Source organism: Pelecanus crispus, unplaced genomic scaffold (assembly GCF_030463565.1).
Source record: "Pelecanus crispus isolate bPelCri1 unplaced genomic scaffold, bPelCri1.pri SCAFFOLD_368, whole genome shotgun sequence".
NCBI classification, from domain to species: Eukaryota; Metazoa; Chordata; class Aves; order Pelecaniformes; family Pelecanidae; genus Pelecanus; species Pelecanus crispus.
Window position 1 is genome coordinate 2,280 of NW_027461434.1, and position 22,589 is coordinate 24,868.

A 22,589-nucleotide genomic window follows, 5' to 3' on the forward strand; every position below is an offset into this window, starting at 1 on the left:
TACCCCATAGGAACCCCCAGCCCCATAGGGACCCTGCACCCCATAGAGACCCCATTCCCCATAGGGACCCCCCAGCCCCATAGGGACCCTGCACCCCATAGCCCCCCCCCCCGCCCCATAGCCCCCTGTCACCACCGCCGCTCTCCCCCAGCCATGCAGCTCCTGCTGACCCTGGGCGCCCTGTGGGGCGGCTGTGGGGCCGGCCCCATAGGACCCCCTACCCCATAGGGACCCCGCACCCCATAGGGACCCCCTGCCCCATAGGGACCCCATACCCCATAGGGACCCCCTACCCCATAGGGACCCCCCCACCCCATAGGACCCCCTGCCCCATAGTGACCACCTGCCCCATAGAGACCCACTGCCCCATAGGGACCCCCTGCCCCATAGGGACCCCATACCCCATAGGGACCCCCCACCCCATAGGACCCCCTGCCCCATAGTGACCACCTGCCCCATAGAGACCCACTGCCCCATAGGGACCCCCTGCCCCATAGGGACCCTGCCCCATAGGGACCCCCTGCCCCATAGACCCCCCCCAGCCCCACAGCCCCCTGTCACTGCTGATGCTCTCCCCCAGCCATGCGGCTCCTGCTGGCCCTGGGTGCCCTGCCCCATAGTGACCACCTGCCCCATAGCGACCCCCTGCCCCATAAGAGACCCCCTGCCCCATAGGGACCCTGCCCCATAGAGACCCCCTGCCCCATAGGGACCCCATACCCCATAGGGACCCCCCACCCCATAGGACCCCCTGCCCCATAGTGACCACCTGCCCCATAGGGACCCCCTGCCCCATAGGGACCCCATACCCCATAGGGACCCCGTGCCCCATAGGGTCCTCCTGCCCCATAGGGACCCCCGCACCCCATAGGGACCCTGCACCCCATAGAGACCCCATACCCCATAGGGACCCCCAGCCCCATAGGGACCCTGCACCCCATAGAGACCCCATTCCCCATAGAGACCCACTGCCCCATAGGGACCCCCTGCCCCATAGGGACCCCGCACCCCATAGGACCCCCTGCCCCATAGTGACCAACTGCCCCATAGAGACCCACTGCCCCATAGAGACCCCCAGCCCCATAGGGACCCCCCTACCCCATAGGGACCCCGCACCCCATAGGACCCCCTGCCCCATAGACCCCCCCCAGCCCCACAGCCCCCCGTCACCGCCGCCGCTCTCCCCCAGCCATGCGGCTCCTGCTGGCCCTGGGCGCCCTGTGGGGCGGCTGTGGGGCTGGCGCCTCCCCCCCGGCCCCCACCCAGCCCCACGGCATCCGCCTGGAGGGCGACCTGACCCTGGGGGGGCTCTTCCCCGTGCACGCCCGCGGCCCCCCCGGCACGCCCTGCGGCCCCCTCAAGAAGGAGAAGGGCATCCACCGCCTGGAGGCCATGCTCTACGCCCTCGACCGGGTGAACGGGGACCCCCGGGTGCTCCCCAACCTCACGCTGGGCGCCCGCATCCTCGACACCTGCTCCCGCGACACCTACGCCCTGGAGCAGGCGCTGGCCTTCGTGCGGCGCCTCCTGCCCCCCGCCGAGGGCGAGGCGGCCCCCTGCCCCGACGGCAGCCCCCCCCCGCGCCCGCCCCCCGAGCGCCTGGTGGGGGTCATCGGCGCCTCCGCCAGCTCCGTCTCCATCATGGTGGCCAACGTCCTGCGGCTCTTCGCCGTGAGTCGGGGGGCGGGGGCACCTTGGGGACCTTGGGGACCTTGGGGACCTTGGGGATGTGGGGCTGGGGGCCGTGGGGGGCTGGTGGGGGTCGCTGGGGTCTCCACCAGCTCCATCTCCATCATGGTGGCCAACGTCCTGCGGCTCTTCGCTGTGAGTCGGGGGGCGGGGGCACCTTGGGGACGTTCTTGGGGACCTTGGGGACCTTGGGGACCTTGGGGATGTGGGGCTGGGGGCCATGGGGGCTGGTGGGGGTCGCTGGGGTCTCCACCAGCTCCATCTCCATCATGGTGGCCAACGTCCTGCGGCTCTGCGCCATGAGTCGGGGGGCGGGGGCACCTTGGGGACCTTGGGGACATTGGGGACGTTCTTGGGGTCATCGGGACCTTGGGGACCTTGGGGATGTGGGGCTGGGGGCCATGGGGGCCATGGGGGGCTGTGGGGGGCCATGGGGGGCTGGTGGGGGTCATCGGCGCCTCCGCCAGCTCCGTCTCCATCGTGGTGGCCAACGTCCTGCGGCTCTGCACCGTGAGTTGGGGGGCGGGGTGGTGTTGGGGACATTCTTGGGGACCTTGGGGACGTTCTTGGGGTCATTGGGACCTTGGGGACCTTGGGGATGTGGGGCTGGGGGCCGTGGGGGGCTGGTGGGGGTCGCTGGGGTCTCCGCCAGCTCCGTCTCCATCATGGTGGCCAACGTCCTGCGGCTCTGCGCCGTGGGTCGGGGGGCGGGGGCACCTTGGGGACATTTGGGGACATTTGGGGACATTTGGGGACGTTCTTGGGGGTCTTGGGGACATCGGGGGGGCCAGGGGGCACCTTCCCCGCTGGGGGGCGGGGATGTGTGGGGTGTCGGGGTCATGGGGGGACACGGGGGGTGGGGACACGGGGGGTGGGGACATTGGGGACATTGGGGACACGGGGGGTGGGGACACGGGGACGCCGCGGGGGAACCTTCCGGAAGGTTCGGCGCCGTTTCCCAGGGTGCCGCGGGGCCGGGATTAGGGGGGATTAGGGGCGGGGGGGGTGTGGGGGGGGGGCTTTTAGGGGGGGTGCCCAGCCCCTCCCCCACCCTGCGCTTGGCCCCGCCCCCCCCAGCCCCCTGTCCCCAACGTCCCCAGCCCCCCCCGTGTCCCCGCCCCCCGATGTCCCCGAGCCCCGGGGCAGCTCCATGGCGGCGCCGGAGCCCAGGCGCCCGGGCGTCCCCATGACCCCCATGACCCCGACGACCCCGACGTCCCCATGACCCCCATGACCCCGACGACCCCGACGTCCCCATGACCCCAACGACCCCGACGTCCCCAATGACCCCCATGACCCCCATGTCCCCAACATCCTCCATGTCCCCGATGTCCCTGATGACCCCAACGTCCCCAACGTCCCCGATGACCCCGAGGACCCCGATGACCCCAATGACCCCAACATCCCCAACGTCCCCAATGTCCCCAATGACCCCGATGACCCCAATCTCCCCGATGACCCCAACGTCCCCAACATCCCCAACGTCCCCAACGTCCCCAATGACCCCAATGTCCCCGATGACCCCAATCTCCCCGACAACCCCAACGTCCCCAACGTCCCCAATGTCCCCGATGACCCCGATGACCCCAATCTCCCCAATGACCCCAACATCCCTGTCCCCAACGTCCCCGATGTCCCCGACGACCCCGACATCCCCATGTCCCCGACGTCCCCGATGTCCCCAACCCCCAGATCAGCTCCATGACGTCCCTGATGACCCCAACGTCCCCAACGACCCCGACGTCCCCGATGACCCCCATGACCCCCATGTCCCCAACATCCTCCATGTCCCCGATGTCCCCAACGTCCCCAACGTCCCCAATGATCCTGAGGACCCCGATGACCCCAATCTCCCCGATGACCCCAACGTCCCGCAACATCCCAAATGTCCCCGATGACCCCGATGACCCCAATCTCCCCGATGACCCCAACGTCCCCAACGTCCCCAATGTCCCCAATGATCCCGAGGACCCCGATGACTCCAATCTCCCCGATGACCCCAACGTCCCCAACATCCCCAACGTCCCCAACATCCCCAATGTCCCCGATGACCCCAATGACCCCAATCTCCCCGATGACCCCAACATCCCTGTCCCCAACGTCCCCCCATGTCCCCGACGACCCCGACATCCCCATGTCCCCGACGTCCCCGATGTCCCCAACCCCCAGATCAGCTCCATGACGTCCCCAGCGTCCCCAATGTCCCCGATGGCCCCAACGCCCCCAACGTCCCCAATGTCCCCAATGTCCCCGATGACCCCAGTGTCCCCGATGACCCCAATGTCCCAAATGACCCCGCTGTCCCCGTGTCCCCAGATCCCGCAGATCAGCTATGCCTCGACGGTGCTGGAGCTGAGCGACCCCGGGCGTCCCCATGTCCCCAACGTCCCCAATGGCCCCGATGTCCCCAAAGTCCCCAACGACCCCAATGACCCCGACGACCCCGATGACCCCGATGACCCCGATGTCCCCAATGACCCTGATGTCCCCAATGTCCCCAACGTCCCCAGATCCCGCAGATCAGCTACGCCTCGACGGCGCCGGAGCTGAGCGACCCCGGGTGTCCCCACGTCCCCAACGTCCCCAATGACCCCAATGACCCCGATGACCCCGCTGTCCCCAATGACCCTGCTGACCCCGCTGACCCCGCTGACCCCGCTGACCCCGTGCCCCCAGATCCCGCAGATCAGCTACGCCTCGACGGCGCCGGAGCTGAGCGACCCCGGGTGTCCCCATGTCCCCAACGTCCCCGATGTCCCCAATGACCCCAACGTCCCCAATGACCCCGATGTCCCCGCTGTCCCCAATGACCCCGCTGACCCCGCTGACCCCGCTGACCCCGCTGACCCCGTGCCCCCAGATCCCGCAGATCAGCTACGCCTCGACGGCGCCGGAGCTGAGGGACCCCGGGTGTCCCCACGTCCCCAACGTCCCCGATGACCCCAACGTCCCCGATGACCCCAACGACCCCGCTGACCTTGCTGACCCCAATGACCCCAATGACCCCGCTGTCCCCAGATCCCGCAGATCAGCTACGCCTCGACGGCGCTGGAGCTGAGCAACCCCGGGCGTCCCCATCTCCCCAACATCCCCGATGTCCCCAATGACCCCAACGTCCCCAATGACCCCGATGTCCCCGCTGTCCCCAATGACCCTGCTGACCCCGCTGACCCCGCTGACCCCGTGCCCCCAGATCCCGCAGATCAGCTACGCCTCGACGGCGCCGGAGCTGAGCGACCCCGGGCGCTTCGAGTTCTTCTCGCGCGTGGTGCCGCCGGACTCGCAGCAGGCGCGGGCCATGGTGGCCGTGGTGCGCGCCCTGGGCTGGAGCTACGTCTCCACCCTCGCCTCCGAGGGCAGCTACGGCGAGAGCGGCGTCGAGGCCTTCGTCCAGAGCTCCCGCGAGGCCGGTCGGCACTGGGAGCACTGGGACATACTGGGAGGGGCTGGGAAGGGCACTGGGAGGCACTGGGAGCACTGGGAGGGAGGGCTGCACCGTTGTTTTGGTGGCAAATCCATTGGGAGGGGTGGTGATGCCCTTGTGTGAGACCAGTAAGGGACTGGGAGCACTGGGAGGCACTGGGATATACTGGGAGGGGCTGGGAAGGGCACTGGGAGCACTGGGAAGGGCACTGGGAGGGGCTGGGAAGGGCGCTGGGAGCGAGGGATTCTCCTTCGTTTTGGTGGGAAACCCAACGGGAGGGGTGGTGATGCCCTCGTGTGAGACCAGTAAGGGACTGGGAGCACTGGGAGAGGCACTGGGATATACTGGGAGGGGCTGGGAAGGGCACTGGGAGCACTGGGAGCACTGGGAAGGGCACTGGGAGGGGCTGGGAAGGGCGCTGGGAGCGAGGGATTCTCCTTCGTTTTGGTGGGAAACCCAACGGGAGGGGTGGTGATGCCCTCGTGTGAGACCAGTAAGGGACTGGGAGCACTGGGAGGGGCACTGGGACATACTGGGAGGGGCTGGGAAGGGCACTGGGAGGCACTGGGAGCACTGGGAGGGAGGGCTGCACCGTTGTTTTGGTGGCAAATCCATTGGGAGGGGTGGTGATGCCCTTGTGTGAGACCAGTAAGGGACTGGGAGCACTGGGAGGGGCACTGGGATATACTGGGAGGGGCTGGGAAGGGCACTGGGAGCACTGGGAAGGGCACTGGGAGGGGCTGGGAAGGGCACTGGGAGCGAGGGATTCTCCTTCGTTTTGGTGGGAAACCCAACGGGAGGGGTGGTGATGCCCTCGTGTGAGACCAGTAAGGGACTGGGAGCACTGGGAGAGGCACTGGGATATACTGGGAGGGGCTGGGAAGGGCACTGGGAGCACTGGGAGCACTGGGAAGGGCACTGGGAGGGGCTGGGAAGGGCGCTGGGAGCACTGGGAAGGGCACTGGGAGGGGCTGGGAAGGGCGCTGGGAGCGAGGGATTCTCCTTCGTTTTGGTGGGAAACCCAACGGGAGGGGTGGTGATGCCCTCGTGTGAGACCAGTAAGGGACTGGGAGCACTGGGAGAGGCACTGGGATATACTGGGAGGGGCTGGGAAGGGCACTGGGAGCACTGGGAGCACTGGGAAGGGCACTGGGAGGGGCTGGGAAGGGCGCTGGGAGCGAGGGATTCTCCTTCGTTTTGGTGGGAAACCCAACGGGAGGGGTGGTGATGCCCTCGTGTGAGACCAGTAAGGGACTGGGAGCACTGGGAGAGGCACTGGGATATACTGGGAGGGGCTGGGAAGGGCACTGGGAGCACTGGGAGCACTGGGAAGGGCACTGGGAGGGGCTGGGAAGGGCGCTGGGAGCACTGGGAGGGGCTGGGAAGGGCGCTGGGAGCGAGGGATTCTCCTTCGTTTTGGTGGGAAACCCAACGGGAGGGGTGGTGATGCCCTCGTGTGAGACCAGTAAGGGACTGGGAGCACTGGGAGGGGCACTGGGACATACTGGGAGGGGCTGGGAAGGGCACTGGGAGGCGCTGGGAGCACTGGGAGAGGGACTGGGAGCACTGGGAGGGAGGGATTCTCCTTCGTTTTGGTGGGAAACCCAACGGGAGGGGTGGTGATGCCCTCGTGTGAGACCAGTAAGGGACTGGGAGCACTGGGAGAGGCACTGGGATATACTGGGAGGGGCTGGGAAGGGCACTGGGAGCACTGGGAGCACTGGGAAGGGCACTGGGAGGGGCTGGGAAGGGCGCTGGGAGCGAGGGATTCTCCTTCGTTTTGGTGGGAAACCCAACGGGAGGGGTGGTGATGCCCTCGTGTGAGACCAGTAAGGGACTGGGAGCACTGGGAGGGGCACTGGGACATACTGGGAGGGGCTGGGAAGGGCACTGGGAGGCGCTGGGAGCACTGGGAGAGGGACTGGGAGCACTGGGAGGGAGGGATTCTCCTTCGTTTTGGTGGCAAATCCAACGGGAGGGGTGGTGATGCCCTCGTGTGAGACCAGTAAGGGACTGGGAGCACTGGGAGGGGCACTGGGATATACTGGGTGGGACTGGGATATACTGGGAGGGGCTGGGAAGGGCACTGGGAGCACTGGGAGCACTGGGAAGGGCACTGGGAGCACTGGGAGGGAGGGATTCTCCTTCGTTTTGGTGGGAAACCCAACGGGAGGGGTGGTGATGCCCTCGTGTGAGACCAGTAAGGGACTGGGAGGCACTGGGAGGCACTGGGATATACTGGGAGGGGCTGGGAAGGGCACTGGGAGCACTGGGAGGCACTGGGAGGGGCACTGGGAGGGACTGGGATATACTGGGAGCACTGGGAGACACACTGGGAAGGGCACTGGGAGGCGCTGGGAGCACTGGGAGGGAGGGCTGCACCGTTGTTTTGGTGGCAAATCCATTGGGAGGGGCGGTGATGCCCTCGTGTGAGACCAGTAAGGGACTGGGAGCACTGGGAGGGGCACTGGGATATACTGGGAGGGGCTGGGAAGGGCACTGGGAGCACTGGGAGCACTGGGAAGGGCACTGGGAGGGGCTGGGAAGGGCGCTGGGAGCACTGGGAGGGGCTGGGAAGGGCACTGGGAGCGAGGGATTCTCCTTCGTTTTGGTGGCAAATCCAACGGGAGGGGTGGTGATGCCCTTGTAGGAGACCAGTAAGGGACTGGGAGGCACTGGGAGGGGCACTGGGACATACTGGGAGGGGCTGGGAAGGGCACTGGGAGCACTGGGAGCACTGGGAAGGGCACTGGGAGCACTGGGAGCGAGGGATTCTCCTTCGTTTTGGTGGGAAACCCAACGGGAGGGGTGGTGATGCCCTCGTGTGAGACCAGTAAGGGACTGGGAGGCACTGGGAGGGGCACTGGGAGGGACTGGGATATACTGGGAGCACTGGGAGACACACTGGGAAGGGCACTGGGAGCACTGGGAGGGGGGGATCCACCTTTGTTTTGGGTGGAAACTACAGCGGGGGGGTGATGGTGATCCCTACTGTTTTTTTACTGGTCCGTACTGGTCCGTACTGGTGCGTACTGGTCCGTACTGGTGCATACTGGTCTGTACTGGTGCAGGGGGCCTGTGCATCGCCCAGTCCATCAAGATCCCGCGGGAGCCGCGCCCGGGGGAGTTCGCCAGGGTGATCGGGCGCCTGATGGAGACGTCCACGGCCCGCGGCGTCGTCCTCTTCGCCAACGAGGACGACATCCGGTGAGACCAGTACAGACCAGTACGGACCAGTATAGACCAGTATAGACCAGTATAGACCAGTACAGACCAGTACAGACCAGTACAGAGCAGGAACCGGCCCAGGGACCACCCCCAGTGATCCCAGCACAGCCCGCAGTGGCTTTGCCGTGTTGGTGACGTCAAACAGGCGACCAGTAACCCCCAGTAAGGACCAGTAAGAACAGTATAGACCAGTATAGACCAGTACAGACCAGTACAGACCAGTACAGACCAGTATAGACCAGTACAGAGCAGGAACCAGCCCAGGGACCACCCCCAGTGATCCCAGCACAGCCCGCAGCGGCTTCACTGTGTGGGTGACATCAAATGGGTGACTGGTAACCCCCAATATAGACCAGTACAGACCAGTATAGACCAGCAGAGACCAGTATAGACCAGTATAGACCAGTACAGACCAGTACAGACCAGTACAGAACAGGAACTGGCCCAGGGACCACCCCCAGTGATCCCAGCACAGCCCGCAGCGGCTTCACTGTGTGGGTGACATCAAATGGGTGACTGGTAACCCCCAATATAGACCAGTACAGACCAGTATAAACCAGTATAGATGAGTACAGACCAGTACAGACCAGCATAGACCAGTACAGACCAGTACAGAGCAGGAACCGGCCCAGGGACCTCCCCCAGTGATCCCAGCACACCCGCAGTGGCTTTGCCGTGTTGGTGACGTCAAACAGGCGACCAGTAACCCCCAGTAAGGACCAGTAAGAACAGTATAGACCAGTACAGACCAGTACAGACCAGTATGGACCAGTATGGACCAGTATAGACCAGGAACGGGCCCAGGGACCTCCCGCAGTGATCTCAGCACAACCTGCAGTGGTTTCACCATGTTGGTGACATCAAATGGACAACCAGTAACCCCCACTATAGACCAGTACAGTCCAGTACAAGCCAGTAAGGACCAGTACAGACCAGTAAGGACCAGTACAGACCAGTAAGGACCAGTACAGACCAGTACAGAGCAGGAACCAGCCCAGGGACCTCCCCCAGTGATCCCAGCACAGCCCGCAGTGGCTTTGCTGTGTTGGTGACGTCAAACAGGCGACCAGTAACCCCCAGTAAGGACCAGTAAGGACCAGTATAGACCACTGAGGCCCAGTACAGACCGATAGCCCCCCCCAGTACAAACCAGTATAGAGCAGGAAGCACCAGTAACTGACCCAGCCCCCTCCCAGTTCATCCCAGTCCCCTCCCAGTCCCCTCCCAGTGCCCCCCCAGTCCCCCCCAACCCCTTCCCACTCCCTCTCAGTGCCTCCCAGTCCCCTCCCAGTCCCTCCCAGTTCATCCCAGTCCCCTCCCAGTGCCTCCCAGTCCCTCCCAGTGCCCCCCAGTCCCCCCCAACCCCTTCCCACTCCCTCCCAGTTCATCCCAGTCCCCTCCCAGTGCCCCCCAGTCCCCCCCCAACCCTTTCCCAGTCCCTCCCAGTACATCCCAGTTCGTTCCAGTTCCCTCCCACTCCCCCCACTCCCCCCCCAGTGCCCCCCAGTCCCCTCCAGTCCCTCCCAGTGCTCCCCACTCCCCCCCAGTCCCCTCCCAGTGCCCCTCAGTCCCCTCCCAGTCCCCCCCAGTGCTCCCCACTCCCCCCCAGTCCCCTCCCAGTCCCCTCCCAGTGCCCCCCAGTCCTCCCCCAACCCTTTCCCAGTCCCTCCCAGTACATCCCAGTTTGTTCCAGTTCCCTCCCACTCCCCCCCACTCCCCCCCCAGTCCCTCCCAGTCCCCCCCCAGTGCCCCCCAGTCCCCTCCCAGTCCCCCCCAGTGCTCCCCACTCCCCCCCAGTCCCCTCCCAGTGCCTCCCAGTCCCCTCCCAGTGCCTCCCAGTCCCCTCCCAGTGCCCCCCAGTCCCCCCCCAACCCTTTCCCAGTCCCTCCCAGTACATCCCAGTTCGTTCCAGTTCCCTCCCACTCCCCCCCACTCCCCCCCAGTCCCTCCCAGTCCCCCCCCAGTGCCCCCCAGTCCCTCCCAGTCCCCCCCAGTGCTCCCCACTCCCCCCCAGTCCCCTCCCAGTGCCTCCCAGTCCCCTCCCAGTGCCTCCCAGTCCCCTCCCAGTGCCCCCCAGTCCCCCCCCAACCCTTTCCCAGTCCCTCCCAGTACATCCCAGTTCGTTCCAGTTCCCTCCCACTCCCCCCCACTCCCCCCCAGTCCCTCCCAGTCCCCCCCCAGTGCCCCCCAGTCCCCCCCAACCCCTTCCCACTCCCTCCCAGTTCATCCCAGTCCCCTCCCAGTGCCCCCCAGTCCCCCCCCAACCCTTTCCCAGTCCCTCCCAGTACATCCCAGTTCGTTCCAGTTCCCTCCCACTCCCCCCCACTCCCCCCCCAGTCCCTCCCAGTCCCCCCCCAGTGCCCCCCAGTCCCCTCCCAGTCCCCCCCAGTGCTCCCCACTCCCCCCCAGTCCCCTCCCAGCCCCCCCCCAGTCCCTCCCAGTGCTCCCAGTGCTCCCAGTAAGGCGCTGTCCCGCAGGCGGGTGCTGGAGGCGGCGGCCCTGGCCAACCTCTCCGGCCACTTCTCCTGGGTGGGCTCCGACAGCTGGGGGGCCAAGATGGCGCCGGTGCAGGGGCTGGAGGAGGCCGCGCACGGCGCCATCACCATCCTGCCCAAGCGCGCCTCCGTCCCCGGTGAGTGCCCCACGGCGCTATGGGGCGCCCCACGGCCTGCCCCACGGCCCACTCAGGGGGACCCACCGGGCCCCGAGGGGTGTGGGGAGGCGGGTGGGGAGGGTCCCATCACCTCTCAGCTTCATCTGGCTATGGGGCACCCCACGGCGCTATGGGGCGCCCCATGGCACTATGGGGCGCCCCACGGCACTATGGGGCGCCCCACGGCCTGCCCCACGGCACCCTTAGGGGGACCCACCGGGCCCCAAGGGGGGGGTGGGGAGGGTTCTGCCACCTTTCGGCTTCATCTGGCTATGGGGTGCCCCATGGTGTGCCCCACAGTGTGCCCCACAGTGCTATGGGGCGCCCCACAGCCTGCCCCATGGCACCCTTAGGGGGACCCACCAGGCCCCAAGGGGTGTGGGGAGGCGGGTGGGGCGGGTCCCATCGCCTCTCAGCTTCATCTGGCTATGGGGCACCCCATGGTGTTATGGGGCGCCCCACAGCCTGCCCCACGGCGCCCTTAGGGGGACCCACAGGGCCCCATGGGGGGGTAGGGAGGGTTCTGCCACCTTTCGGCTTCATCTGGCTATGGGGTGCCCCATGGCGTGCCCCACAGTGCTATGGGGCGCCCCACAGTGCTATGGGGCGCCCCACGGCCTGCCCCACGGCCCACTCAGGGGGACCCACCCGGCCCCAAGGGGTGTGGGGAGGCGGGTGGGGCGGGTCCCATCACCTCTCAGCTTCATCTGGCTATGGGGCACCCCACGGCGCTATGGGGCGCCCCATGGCCTGCCCCACAGCACCCTTAGGGGGACCCACCGCGGCCCAATGGGGGGTGGGGAGGTGGGTGGGGAGGATCCCATGGCCTTTTGGCCTCATCGAGCTATGGGGTGCCCCACGGCGCTATGGGGTGCCCCACAGCCTGCCCCACGGCGCTATGGGGCGCCCCACGGCCTGCCCCATGGCACCCTTAGGGGGACCCGCCGGGCCTCACGGGGGGGTGGGGAGGGTCCTGGCACCTTTCATCTTCACCTGGCTATGGGGTGCCCCATGGCACTATGGGGTGCCCCACGGCGCTATGGGGTGCCCCACGGCGCTATGGGGTGCCCCCCACCCAGGCTTCGATGAGTACTTCACCTCCCGCTCGCTGGAGAACAACCGCCGCAACCTCTGGTTCCACGAGTTCTGGGAGGACGACTTCAACTGCTACCTGCCCCACGGCGAGCCCCACGGCGAGCCCCACGGCGGCCCCGGTGGCCCCACCCGCAAGTGCACAGGTAGCCGATCCCCTTCTGCCCCACGGTGTGCCTGGCCCACAGCACCCCCAGCTGCCCCACAGCACCCCCAGCTGCCCCATAGCACCCCTGGCTGCCCCACGGCGCCCAGCTCTGCCCCATAGCACCTGGCTTTGCCCCATGGCTGTGAGCGGCTGCGATCTGGGGCAGCCTCTGCTGACCCCCAAGTGTGGGGCACCCATAGGTGCTCGACCCCTATGTGTGGGGCACCCCGGATGCCCACCCCATATCCGTGGGGCGGCCGTGGGTCCCAGACCTACACGTGTGGGGCAGAACCTTCCCACCCAGCCCTTCCCCACCCACCCAGGCACCCCTGGGTGCTCCCCCGCCTTATGGAAAGGTGACCCCTGCGTGCCCCCCAACTTATGGGGCAGCCGTGGGGCGCTGACCCACACATGTGGGGCAGAACCATCCCACCCAGCCCTTCCCCACACCCCAGGGCACCCTCCCCCACACCCCACCCTATGAGGTCGGCCCTGGGTGCCCCCACCCCTTGCCTGAGGGCTCCCTCCCAACTTATGGGGCAGCCATGGGGTCCCAGACCCACACTTGTGGGGCAGAGCCAGCCCACCCAGCCCTTTCCAACATCATGGGGCACCCTCCCCTCACACCCCACCCCACGGGTTCCCCCCCGACCGCCCCCATCCCTTGTCTGGGGGGTGCCCCCTGAGGTGTGGGGCAGCCGTGAGGTCCCAGACCCACACATGTGGGGCAGAACCTTCCCACCCAGCCCTTCCCCACACCCCAGGGCACCCTCCCCTCACACCCCACCCCACGCGTTCACCCCGGGTGCCCCCCTCCCTTGCCTGGGGGGTGCCCCGCGGGCTGTGGGGCGGCCGTGGGGCTGACCCCCAAGTGTGGGGCAGCCGTGGGTCCTAGACCCACACTTGTGGGGCAGAGCCAGCCCACCCAGCCCTTCCCCACACCCCAGGGCACCCTCCCCTCACAGCCCCACCCCACGGATCCCCCCTAGGTGCCCCCATCTTGTATCTGAGAGCTCCCCCTGGGTTCCCCCAACTTATGGGGCAGCTGTGGGGCACTGACCCACACTTGTGGGGCAGAACCTTCCCACCCAGCCCTTCCCCACACCCCAGGGCGCCCTCCCCTCACACCCCACCCCACGCGTTCACCCCGGGTGCCCCCCTCCCTTGTCAGGGGGGTGCCCCGCAGGCTGTGGGGCTGACCCCCAAGTGTGGGGCAGCCGTGGGTCCCAGACCCACACTTGTGGGGCAGAGCCAGCCCACCCAGCCCTTCCCCACACCCCAGGGCGCCCTCCCCTCACAGCCCCACCCCACGCGTTCACCCCGGGTGCCCCCATCTTGTATCTGAGAGCTCCCCCTGGGTTCCCCCAACTTATGGGGCAGCCGTGGGTCCCAGACCCACACATGTGGGGCAGAACCTTCCCACCCAGCCCTTCCCCACGCCCCAGGGCGCCCTCCCCTCACACCCCACCCCACGCGTTCACCCCGGGTGCCCCCCTCCCTTGCCCGGGGGGTGCCCCGCGGGCTGTGGGGCGGCCGTGGGGCTGACCCCCAAGTGTGGGGCAGGCCGGGAGCGCATCGGGCGCGACTCGCCCTACGAGCAGGAGGGGAAGGTGCAGTTCGTCATCGACGCGGTGCTGGCCATGGCGCACGGCCTGCACAGCCTGCTGGCCGAGGCCTGCCCCGGCGGCCGCCTCTGCCCCCGCATGGACCCCCCCGACGGGCGCCGCCTGCTCGCCCACATCCGCGCCGCCGCCTTCAACGGTGCGCCGGGGGCACTGGGAGGGACTGGGAGGGACTGGGAGGGACTGGGAGGGACTGGGGGGGGCTGGAGAACATACTGGGATAGACTGGGGGGACTGGGATATACTGGGGGGACTGGAGAACATACTGGGATAGACTGGGGGGGACTGGGAGGGACTGGGATAGACTGGGGGGGACTGGAGACCATACTGGGATAGACTGGGGGGGACTGGGATAGACTGGGGGGGCTGGAGACCATACTGGGATAGACTGGGGGGACTGGGATAGACTGGGGGGGGCTGGAGAACATACTGGGATAGACTGGGGGGACTGGGGGGGCTGGAGAACATACTGGGAGGGACTGGGGGGGACTGGGGGGGACTGGAGAACATACTGGGATAGACTGGGGGGGACTGGGATAGACTGGGGGGACTGGGGGGGGGCTGGAGACCATACTAGGATAGACTGGGGGGGACTGGGATAGACTGGGGGGGGCTGGAGACCATACTGGGATAGACTGGGAGGGACTGGGAGGGACTGGGATAGACTGGGGGGGGCTGGAGAACATACTGGGATAGACTGGGGGGACTGGGGGGGCTGGAGAACATACTGGGAGGGACTGGGGGGGACTGGGGGGACTGGAGAACATACTGGGATAGACTGGGGGGACTGGGGGGGCTGGAGAACATACTGGGAGGGACTGGGGGGGACTGGGGGGGACTGGGGGGGGCTGGAGAACATACTGGGATAGACTGGGAGGGACTGGGGGGGACTGGGATATATTGGGGGGGCTGGAGACCATACTGGGATAGACTGGGAGGGACTGGGGGGGGCTGGAGACCATACTGGGATAGACTGGGGGGACTGGGGGGGGCTGGGATAGACTGGGGGGGGCTGGGATAGACTGGGATATACTGGGGGGGCTGGAGACCATACTGGGATAGACTGGGAGGGACTGGGGGGGGCTGGAGACCATACTGGGATAGACTGGGAGGGACTGGGGGGGACTGGGATATACTGGGGGGGCTGGAGACAATACTGGGATAGACTGGGGGGGGACTGGGATATACGGGCGGGGCTGGGGGGGACTGGAGACCATACTGGGATATACTGGGAGGGACTGGGCGGGGCTGGGGGGGGCTGGAGACCATACTGGGATAGACTGGGAGGGACTGGGGGGCTGGGATAGACTGGAGGGGGGGCTGGAGACCATACTGGGATATACTGGGAGGCAGTGGGAGGGACTGGGAGGCACTGGGAAGGGGTTGGCGGGGGCTGTGGGGCACTGGAAGGGACTGGAAGGGACTGCAGAGCGTACTGGGATATACTGGGAGGGGCTGGACAGGGGCTGGGAGGGACTGGGAGGCACTGGGGGGGACTGGGAGGCACGGGGGGGGACTGAGAGACACTGGGAGGGACTGGGGGGGGCTGGAGATTATACTGGGATATACTGGGAGGGGACTGGGAGGGGACTGGGGGGGGCAGGGAGGCACTGGGAGGGGACTGGGAGGCACTGGGAAGGGGTTGGAGGGGGCAGTGGGGCACTGGAAGGGACTGGGAGGGACTGGGAGGCACTGGGAGGCACTGAAGTCCATACTGGGACATACTGGGAGTCACTGGGAAGGACTGGGAGGCACTGGGAAGGACTGGGGGGGACTGGGAGGCAATGGAGGCCATACTGGGAGGCACTGGGAGAGACTGGGAGGCACTGGGCCATACTGGGAGCACCAGTTTGCCCTATAGAAGGGGCTGCCGGCGCTGGGGGGGGGGGGGGGGGCGGCGCTGGGCCTTACGTGCTACTGGTTTCTACTGGGATAAACTGGTTTAGAGCGGTGCATACTGGTTCTTACTGGTTTGGACTGGTTTGCAGGCAGCGCGGGGACCCCGGTGAGCTTCAACGAGAACGGGGACGCCCCGGGGCGCTACGACATCTTCCAGTTCCAGGGGGGCAACGGGAGCGGCACCTACCGCGCCGTGGGGCAGTGGGTGCAGGGGCTGCACCTGCAGGTGGGTGCGGGGGCCAGGGGTGCTCCCCCCAGCGTCAACCGGGTGCCCCCAGGGTCAACCGGGTGCCCCCAAGGTCAACCGGGTGTCCCCAAGGTCAACGGGGTGCCCCCAGGGTCAACGGGGTGCCCCCAGGGTCAACGGGGTACCCCCAAGGTCAACCGGGTGCCCCCAAGGTCAACGGGGTGCCCCCAGGGTCAACGGGGTGCCCCCAAGGTCAACCGGGTGTCCCCAAGGTCAACGGGGTGCCCCCAGGGTCAACGGGGTGCCCCCAAGGTCAACTGGGTGTCCCCAAGGTCAACCGGGTGCCCCCAAGGTCAACTGGGTGCCCCCAGGGTCAACGGGGTACCCCCAAGGTCAACCGGGTGCCCCCAAGGTCAACGGGGTGCCCCCAGGGTCAACGGGGTACCCCCAAGGTCAACCGGGTGCCCCCAAGGTCAACGGGGTGCCCCCAGGGTCAACGGGGTGCCCCCAAGGTCAACCGGGTGTCCCCAAGGTCAACGGGGTGCCCCCAGGGTCAACGGGGTGCCCCCAAGGTCAACTGGGTGTCCCCAAGGTCAACTGGGTGTCCCCAAGGTCAACTGGGTGCCCCCAGGGTCAACGGGGTACCCCCAAGGTCAACCGGGTGCCCCCAAGGTCAACGGGGTGCCCCCAGGGTCAACGGGGTGCCCCCAAGGTCAACTGGGTGTCCCCAAGGTCAACCGGGTGTCCCCAAGGTCAACTGGGTGCCCCCAAGGTCAACCGGGTGCCCCCAGGGTCAACGGGGTGCCCCCAAGGTCAACCGGGTGTCCCCAAGGTCAACTGGGTGTCCCCAAGGTCAACTGGGTGCTCCCATGGCCAACTGGGTGCCCCCAAGGTCAACTGGGAGACCTCAATGGTCAACTGGGTGCTCCCGTGGTCAACTGGGTGCCCCCAAGGTCAACTGGGAGACCTCTGTGGCCAACTGGGTGCCACCAAGGTCAACTGGGCGCCCCCAAGGTCAACTGGGAGACCTCCATGGTCAACTGGGTGCCCCCAAGGTCAACTGGGAGACCTCAATGGTCAACTGGGTGCTCCCGTGGTCAACTGGGTGCCCCCAAGGTCAACTGGGAGACCTCCAAGGTCAGCTGGGTGCCCCCAAGGTCAACGGGGTGCCCCCAAAGTCAACTGGGTGCTCCCAGGGTCAACGGGGTGCCCCCAAGGTCAACTGGGAGACCTCAATGGTCAACTGGGTGCCCCCAAGGTCAACTGGGAGACCTCAATGGTCAACTGGGTGCTCCCGTGGTCAACTGGGTTCCCCAATGGCCAACCGGGTGCTCCCACGGCCAACTGGGAGACCTCCATGGCCAACTGGGTTCTCCCATGGCCAACTGGGTGCCCCCATGGCCAACTGGGAGACCTCCATGGCCAACTGGGTGCCCACATGGCCAACTGGGAGACCTCCATGGCCAACTGTGTGCCCTCATGGCCAACTGGGTTCTCCCATGGCCAACTGGGAGACTGCCATGGCCAACTGGGAGACCTCCATGGCCAACTGGGTGCCCCCATGTCCAACTGGATGCCCCCATGGCCAACTGGGTCCCACCATGGCCAACTGGGTGCCTCCATGGCCAACTGGTAGGACCTCCATGGCCATCTGGGTGCCCCCATGATCAACTGGGTGCCCTGATGGCCAATTGGGTGCCCCATGGCCAACTGGGTTCTCCCATGGCCAACTGGGTGCCCCCACAGCCAACTGGGAGACCTCCACGGCCAACTGGGTTCTCCCATGGCCAACTGGGTGCCCCCAAGGCCAACTGGGTTCTCCCATGGCCAACTGGGTGCCCCCAAGGTCAACGGGGTGCCCCCATGGCCAACTGGGTGCCCCCAAGGCCAACTGGGTTCTCCCATGGCCAACTGGGTACCACCATGGCCAACTGGTAGGACCTCCATGGCCAACTGGGTTCTCCCATGGCCAACTGGGTGCTCCCATGGCCAACTGGGTGCTCCCATGGCCAACTGGGTTCTCCCATGGCCAACTGGGTGCCCCCATGGCCAACTGGGAGAACTCCATGGTCAACTGGGAGACTTCCATGGCCAAATGGGTTCTCCCATGGCCAACTGGGTCCCACCATGACCAACTGGGTGCCCCCATGGCCAACTGGGTGCCCCCAAGGTCAACTGGGTCCCACCATGGCCAACTGGTAGGACCTCCACGGCCAACTGGGTTCTCCCATGGCCAACTGGGTTCTCCCATGGCCAACTGGTAGGACCTCCATGGCCAACTGGGTTCTCCCATGGCCAGCTGGGTGCTCCCATGGCCAACTGGGTGCTCCCATGGCCAACTGGGTTCTCCCATGGCCAACTGGGTGCCCCCATGGCCAACTGGGTGCCCCCAAGGTCAACTGGGTCCCACCATGGCCAACTGGTAGGACCTCCATGGCCAGCTGGGTTCTCCCATGGCCAACTGGGTGCCCCCATGGCCAACTGGGAGAACTCCATGGTCAACTGGGAGACTTCCATGGCCAAATGGGTTCTCCCATGGCCAACTGGGTCCCACCATGACCAACTGGGTGCCCCCATGGCCAACTGGGTGCCCCCAACGTCAACTGGGTCCCACCATGGCCAACTGGTAGGACCTCCATGGCCAACTGGGTACCTCCATGGCCAACTGGGTACCTCCATGGCCAACTGGGTTCTCCCATGGCCAACTGGGTGCTCCCATGGCCAACTGGGTTCTCCCATGGCCAACTGGGTGCTCCCATGGCCAACTGGGTGCCCCCAAGGTCAACTGGGTCCCACCATGGCCAACTGGTAGGACCTCCATGGCCAACTGGGTTCTCCCATGGCCAACTGGGTCCCACCATGGCCAACTGGGTACCTCCATGGCCAACTGGGTACCTCCATGGCCAACTGGGTTCTCCCATGGCCAACTGGGTGCCCCCATGGCCAACTGGGTGCCCCCATGGCCAGCCGGTAGGACCTCCATGGCCAACTGGGTGCTCCCATGGCCAACTGGGTGCTCCCATGGCCAACTGGGTTCTCCCATGGCCAACTGGGTTCTCCCATGGCCAACTGGGTGCCCCCATGGCCAGCCGGTAGGACCTCCACGGCCAACTGGGGGTGGTGCCCCCCTCCTTGGCGCATGGCGGGGGTGAGGTGGGGTGGCGCCCCCTCTCCCCGCTGACGGCCCCGCCCCCTCCCCCGCAGGCCGAGGCGATGACGTGGGGCGCCCGCGCCCCCTCCCCGCCGCCCGCCTCCGCCTGCAGCCTCCCCTGCGGCCCCGGCGAGCGCATGAAACCCGTCAAGGGCGTCCCGTGCTGCTGGCACTGCGAGCTCTGCGCCGGCTACCGCTACCGCGCCGACCCCCTCACCTGCCTGCCCTGCCCCCCCCACCTGCGCCCCACCCCCAACCGCACCGCCTGCCGCCCCACCCCCATCCTGCGCCTCCGCTGGGCCGACCCCTGGGCCGCCGTCCCCCTGGCTCTGGCCAGCGCCGGGTTGCTGGCCACCGCGTTCGTGGCCGGCACTTTCATCAAGCACCGCGACACGCCCGTCGTCAAAGCGTCCGGGCGGGAGCTGAGCTTCGTCCTATTGGCCGGCATCGCCTTGGTTTACGCCATCACCTTCCTCATGGTGGCCGAGCCCGGCACGGCCGTCTGCGCCCTGCGGCGCCTCTTCCTGGGCTCGGGGATGACCCTCACCTACGCCGCGCTCCTCACCAAGACCAACAGGATCTACCGGATCTTCGAGCAGGGTGAGGCACGGAGCGGGCCCGGCGTGTGGGGCGGGGCTGGGAGGGCGCCAGGGGTCCAGGTTGGGGGTCAGGAGCTTGGGTTGGGGGTCAGGAGTTGGGTTGGGGGTCAGGAGGGACGTAGGATGGGGTTCCACCTACCCCACGTTCATCACCGAGACCAACCACGTCCATGGCATCTTCACCGAAGGTGAGTTATGGGGGGAACCAAGAGTTCTGGGGGGTCCAGGTTGGGGGTCAGGAGTTGGGTTGGGGGTCAGGAGGGACGTGGGCTGGGGTTCTACCTACGCTGCGCTCCTCACCAAGACCAACCATGTCCATGGCATCTTCACCAAAGGTGAGTTATGGGGGGGACCAAGAGTTCTGGGGGGTCCAGGTTGGGGGTCAGGAGTTGGGTTGGGGGTCAGGAGTTGGGTTGGGGGTCAGGAGCTCGGTTTGGGGGCCAGGAGGGACGTGGGCTGGGGTTCCACCTACCCCATGTTCATCACCGAGACCAACCACACCCACGGCGTCCTCACGCCAGGTGAGTTATGGGGGGAACCAGAAGTTCTGGTGCACCCGTGGGTCCGGGGCGGATCCGTGGGTCCGGGGCAGATCTGTGGGTCTGGGCTCGAGGCCGCCAAGGGGTCCCCACCCCCTGGGCTGCTTCCCTGAGCTCCGGGGCAGATCCCAGGTGTCCGCGGCGTGGGGCGGGGAGGGAGCCCCGCGCCCCATGGCCTCCGCCCTGCCCTGTGGCCCCTGCCCCACAGCTCCTGCTGCGCCCCACAGCTTCTGCTGCGCCCCACGCCTTCCGCCGCGCCCCACGGCTTCCACTGCGCCCCACGGCCTCTGCCCCACCCCGCGGCTTCTGCTGCACCCCATGGCCCCTGCCCCACGGCTTCTGCCGCGCCCCACGGCCTCCGCCCTGCCCCGCGGCCCCCGCCCCACGCCTTCTGCCGCGCCCCACAGCTTCCGCTGCGCCCCATGGCTTCTGCCGTGCCCCATGCCTTCTGCCACGCCCCACGGCTTCCGCTGTGCTCTGCACCTTCTGCCGCGCCCCACGGCCTCTGCCCTGACCTGTGGCCCCCGCCCCACAGCCCCCGCCCCATGCCTTCTGCCGCGCCCCATGGCCTCTGCTGCGCCCCACGGCCCCTGCCCCATGCCTTCTGCCGCGCCCCATGGCCTCCGCCCCATGCCTTCTGCCGCGCCCCATGGCCTCTGCTGCGCCCCACGGCCCCCGCCCCACGGCCCCCGCCCCATGCCTTCTGCTGCGCCCCATGGCCTCTGCCGCGCCCCACGGCCCCCGCCCCACGGCCCCCGCCCCATGCCTTCTGCTGCGCCCCATGGCCTCTGCCGCGCCCCACGGCCCCCGCCCCACGGCCCCTGCCCCATGCCTTCTGCCACGCCCCATGGCCTCCGCCCCATGCCTTCTGCTGCGCCCCATGGCCTCTGCCGTGCCCCATGGCCTCCGCCCCACGGCCCCCGCCCCACGGCCCCATGCCTTCTGCCGCGCCCCATGGCTTCCGCCGTGCCCCACGGCCCCTGCCCCATGGCCCCCTCCCCATGCCTTCTGCTGCGCCCCATGGCCTCTGCTGCGCCCCACAGCCCCCGCCCCACGGCCCCACGCCTTCCTTCTGCCGCGCCCCATGCCTTCTGCCGCGCCCCACGGCCCCCGCCCCACGGCCCCCGCCCCACGACCCCTGCCCCATGCCTTCTGCCACGCCCCACGCCTTCTGCCGCGCCCCACGGCCCCCGCCCCACGGCCCCCGCCCCGTGGCCCCCGCCCCACGCCTTCCTTCCGCCGCGCCCCACGGCCCCCCGTTCCCCGGCAGGCAAGCGGTCGGTGACGCCGCCGCGCTTCATCAGCCCCACGTCGCAGCTGGCGATCACCTTCGCCCTGAGCGGGCCGCAGGTGGCGGGGGCCGCCCTCTGGCTGCTGCTGCGCCCGCCCCACGCCCTGGTGGACTACGAGATGGGGCGCGGCGGCCGAGCCCGAGGCGGCCCGGGGGGTGCTGCGCTGCGACCTGGCGGAGGGGGGCACGCTGGCCTGCCTGGCCTACGCGCTGCTGCTGCTGCTGGGCGGCACCGTCTACGCCGTGCGGGCGCGGGGGGTGCCCGAGGCCTTCAACGAGGCCAAGCCCATCGGCTTCGCCATGTACAGCACCTGCGTGGTCTGGCTCGCCTTCGCCCCCATCTTCCTGGGCGCCGCCCAGTCGGCCGAGAGGGTGCGGGGGGGCCTTGGGGGGCGGAGGGGTTGGGGTGGAGGGGTGGGGTGGGTGGGTTGGGGGTGGAGGGGTTGGGGTGGAGGGGTTGGGGGGCAGAAGAGTTGGGGGGCAGAGGAGTTGGGGTGGAGGGGTTGGGGGGCAGAGGAGTTGGGGGGCAGAGGGGTTGGGGGGCGGAGGAGTTGGGGTGGAGGGGTTGGGGGGCGGAGGAGTTGGGGGGCAGAGGAGTTGGGGTGGAGGGGTTGGGGTGGAGGGGTTGGGGGGCGGAGGAGTTGGGGGGCAGAGGGGTTGGGGGGCGGAGGGGTTGGGGTGGAGGGGTGGGGTGGAGGGGCTGGGGGGCGGAGGAGTTGGGGGGCAGAGGGGTTGGGGGGCGGAGGAGTTGGGGGGCAGAGGGGTTGGGGTGGAGGGGTGGGGTGGGTGGGTTGGGGGGCGGAGGGGTTGGGGGGCAGAGGGGTTGGGGTGGAGGGGTTGGGGGGCGGAGGAGTTGGGGGGCAGAGGGGTTGGGGCGGAGGGGTTGGGGTGGAGGGGCTGGGGGGCGGAGGAGTTGGGGGGCAGAGGGGTTGGGGGGCAGAGGAGTTGGGGGGCAGAGGGGTTGGGGGGCGGAGGAGTTGGGGGGCAGAGGGGTTGGGGTGGAGGGGTGGGGTGGGTGGGTTGGGGGGCGGAGGGGTTGGGGTGGAGGGGTTGGGGGGCGGAGGAGT

General features: G+C 67.9%; 1 pseudogene; it reads left to right on the forward strand.

Moving 5' to 3' along the window:
* Nucleotides 1–1,191: 1,191 nt before the first annotated feature.
* LOC142597021 (metabotropic glutamate receptor 6-like) lies at nt 1,192–21,894 on the forward strand (annotated as a pseudogene).
* The last annotated feature ends 695 nt before the right edge of the window (nt 21,895–22,589 follow it).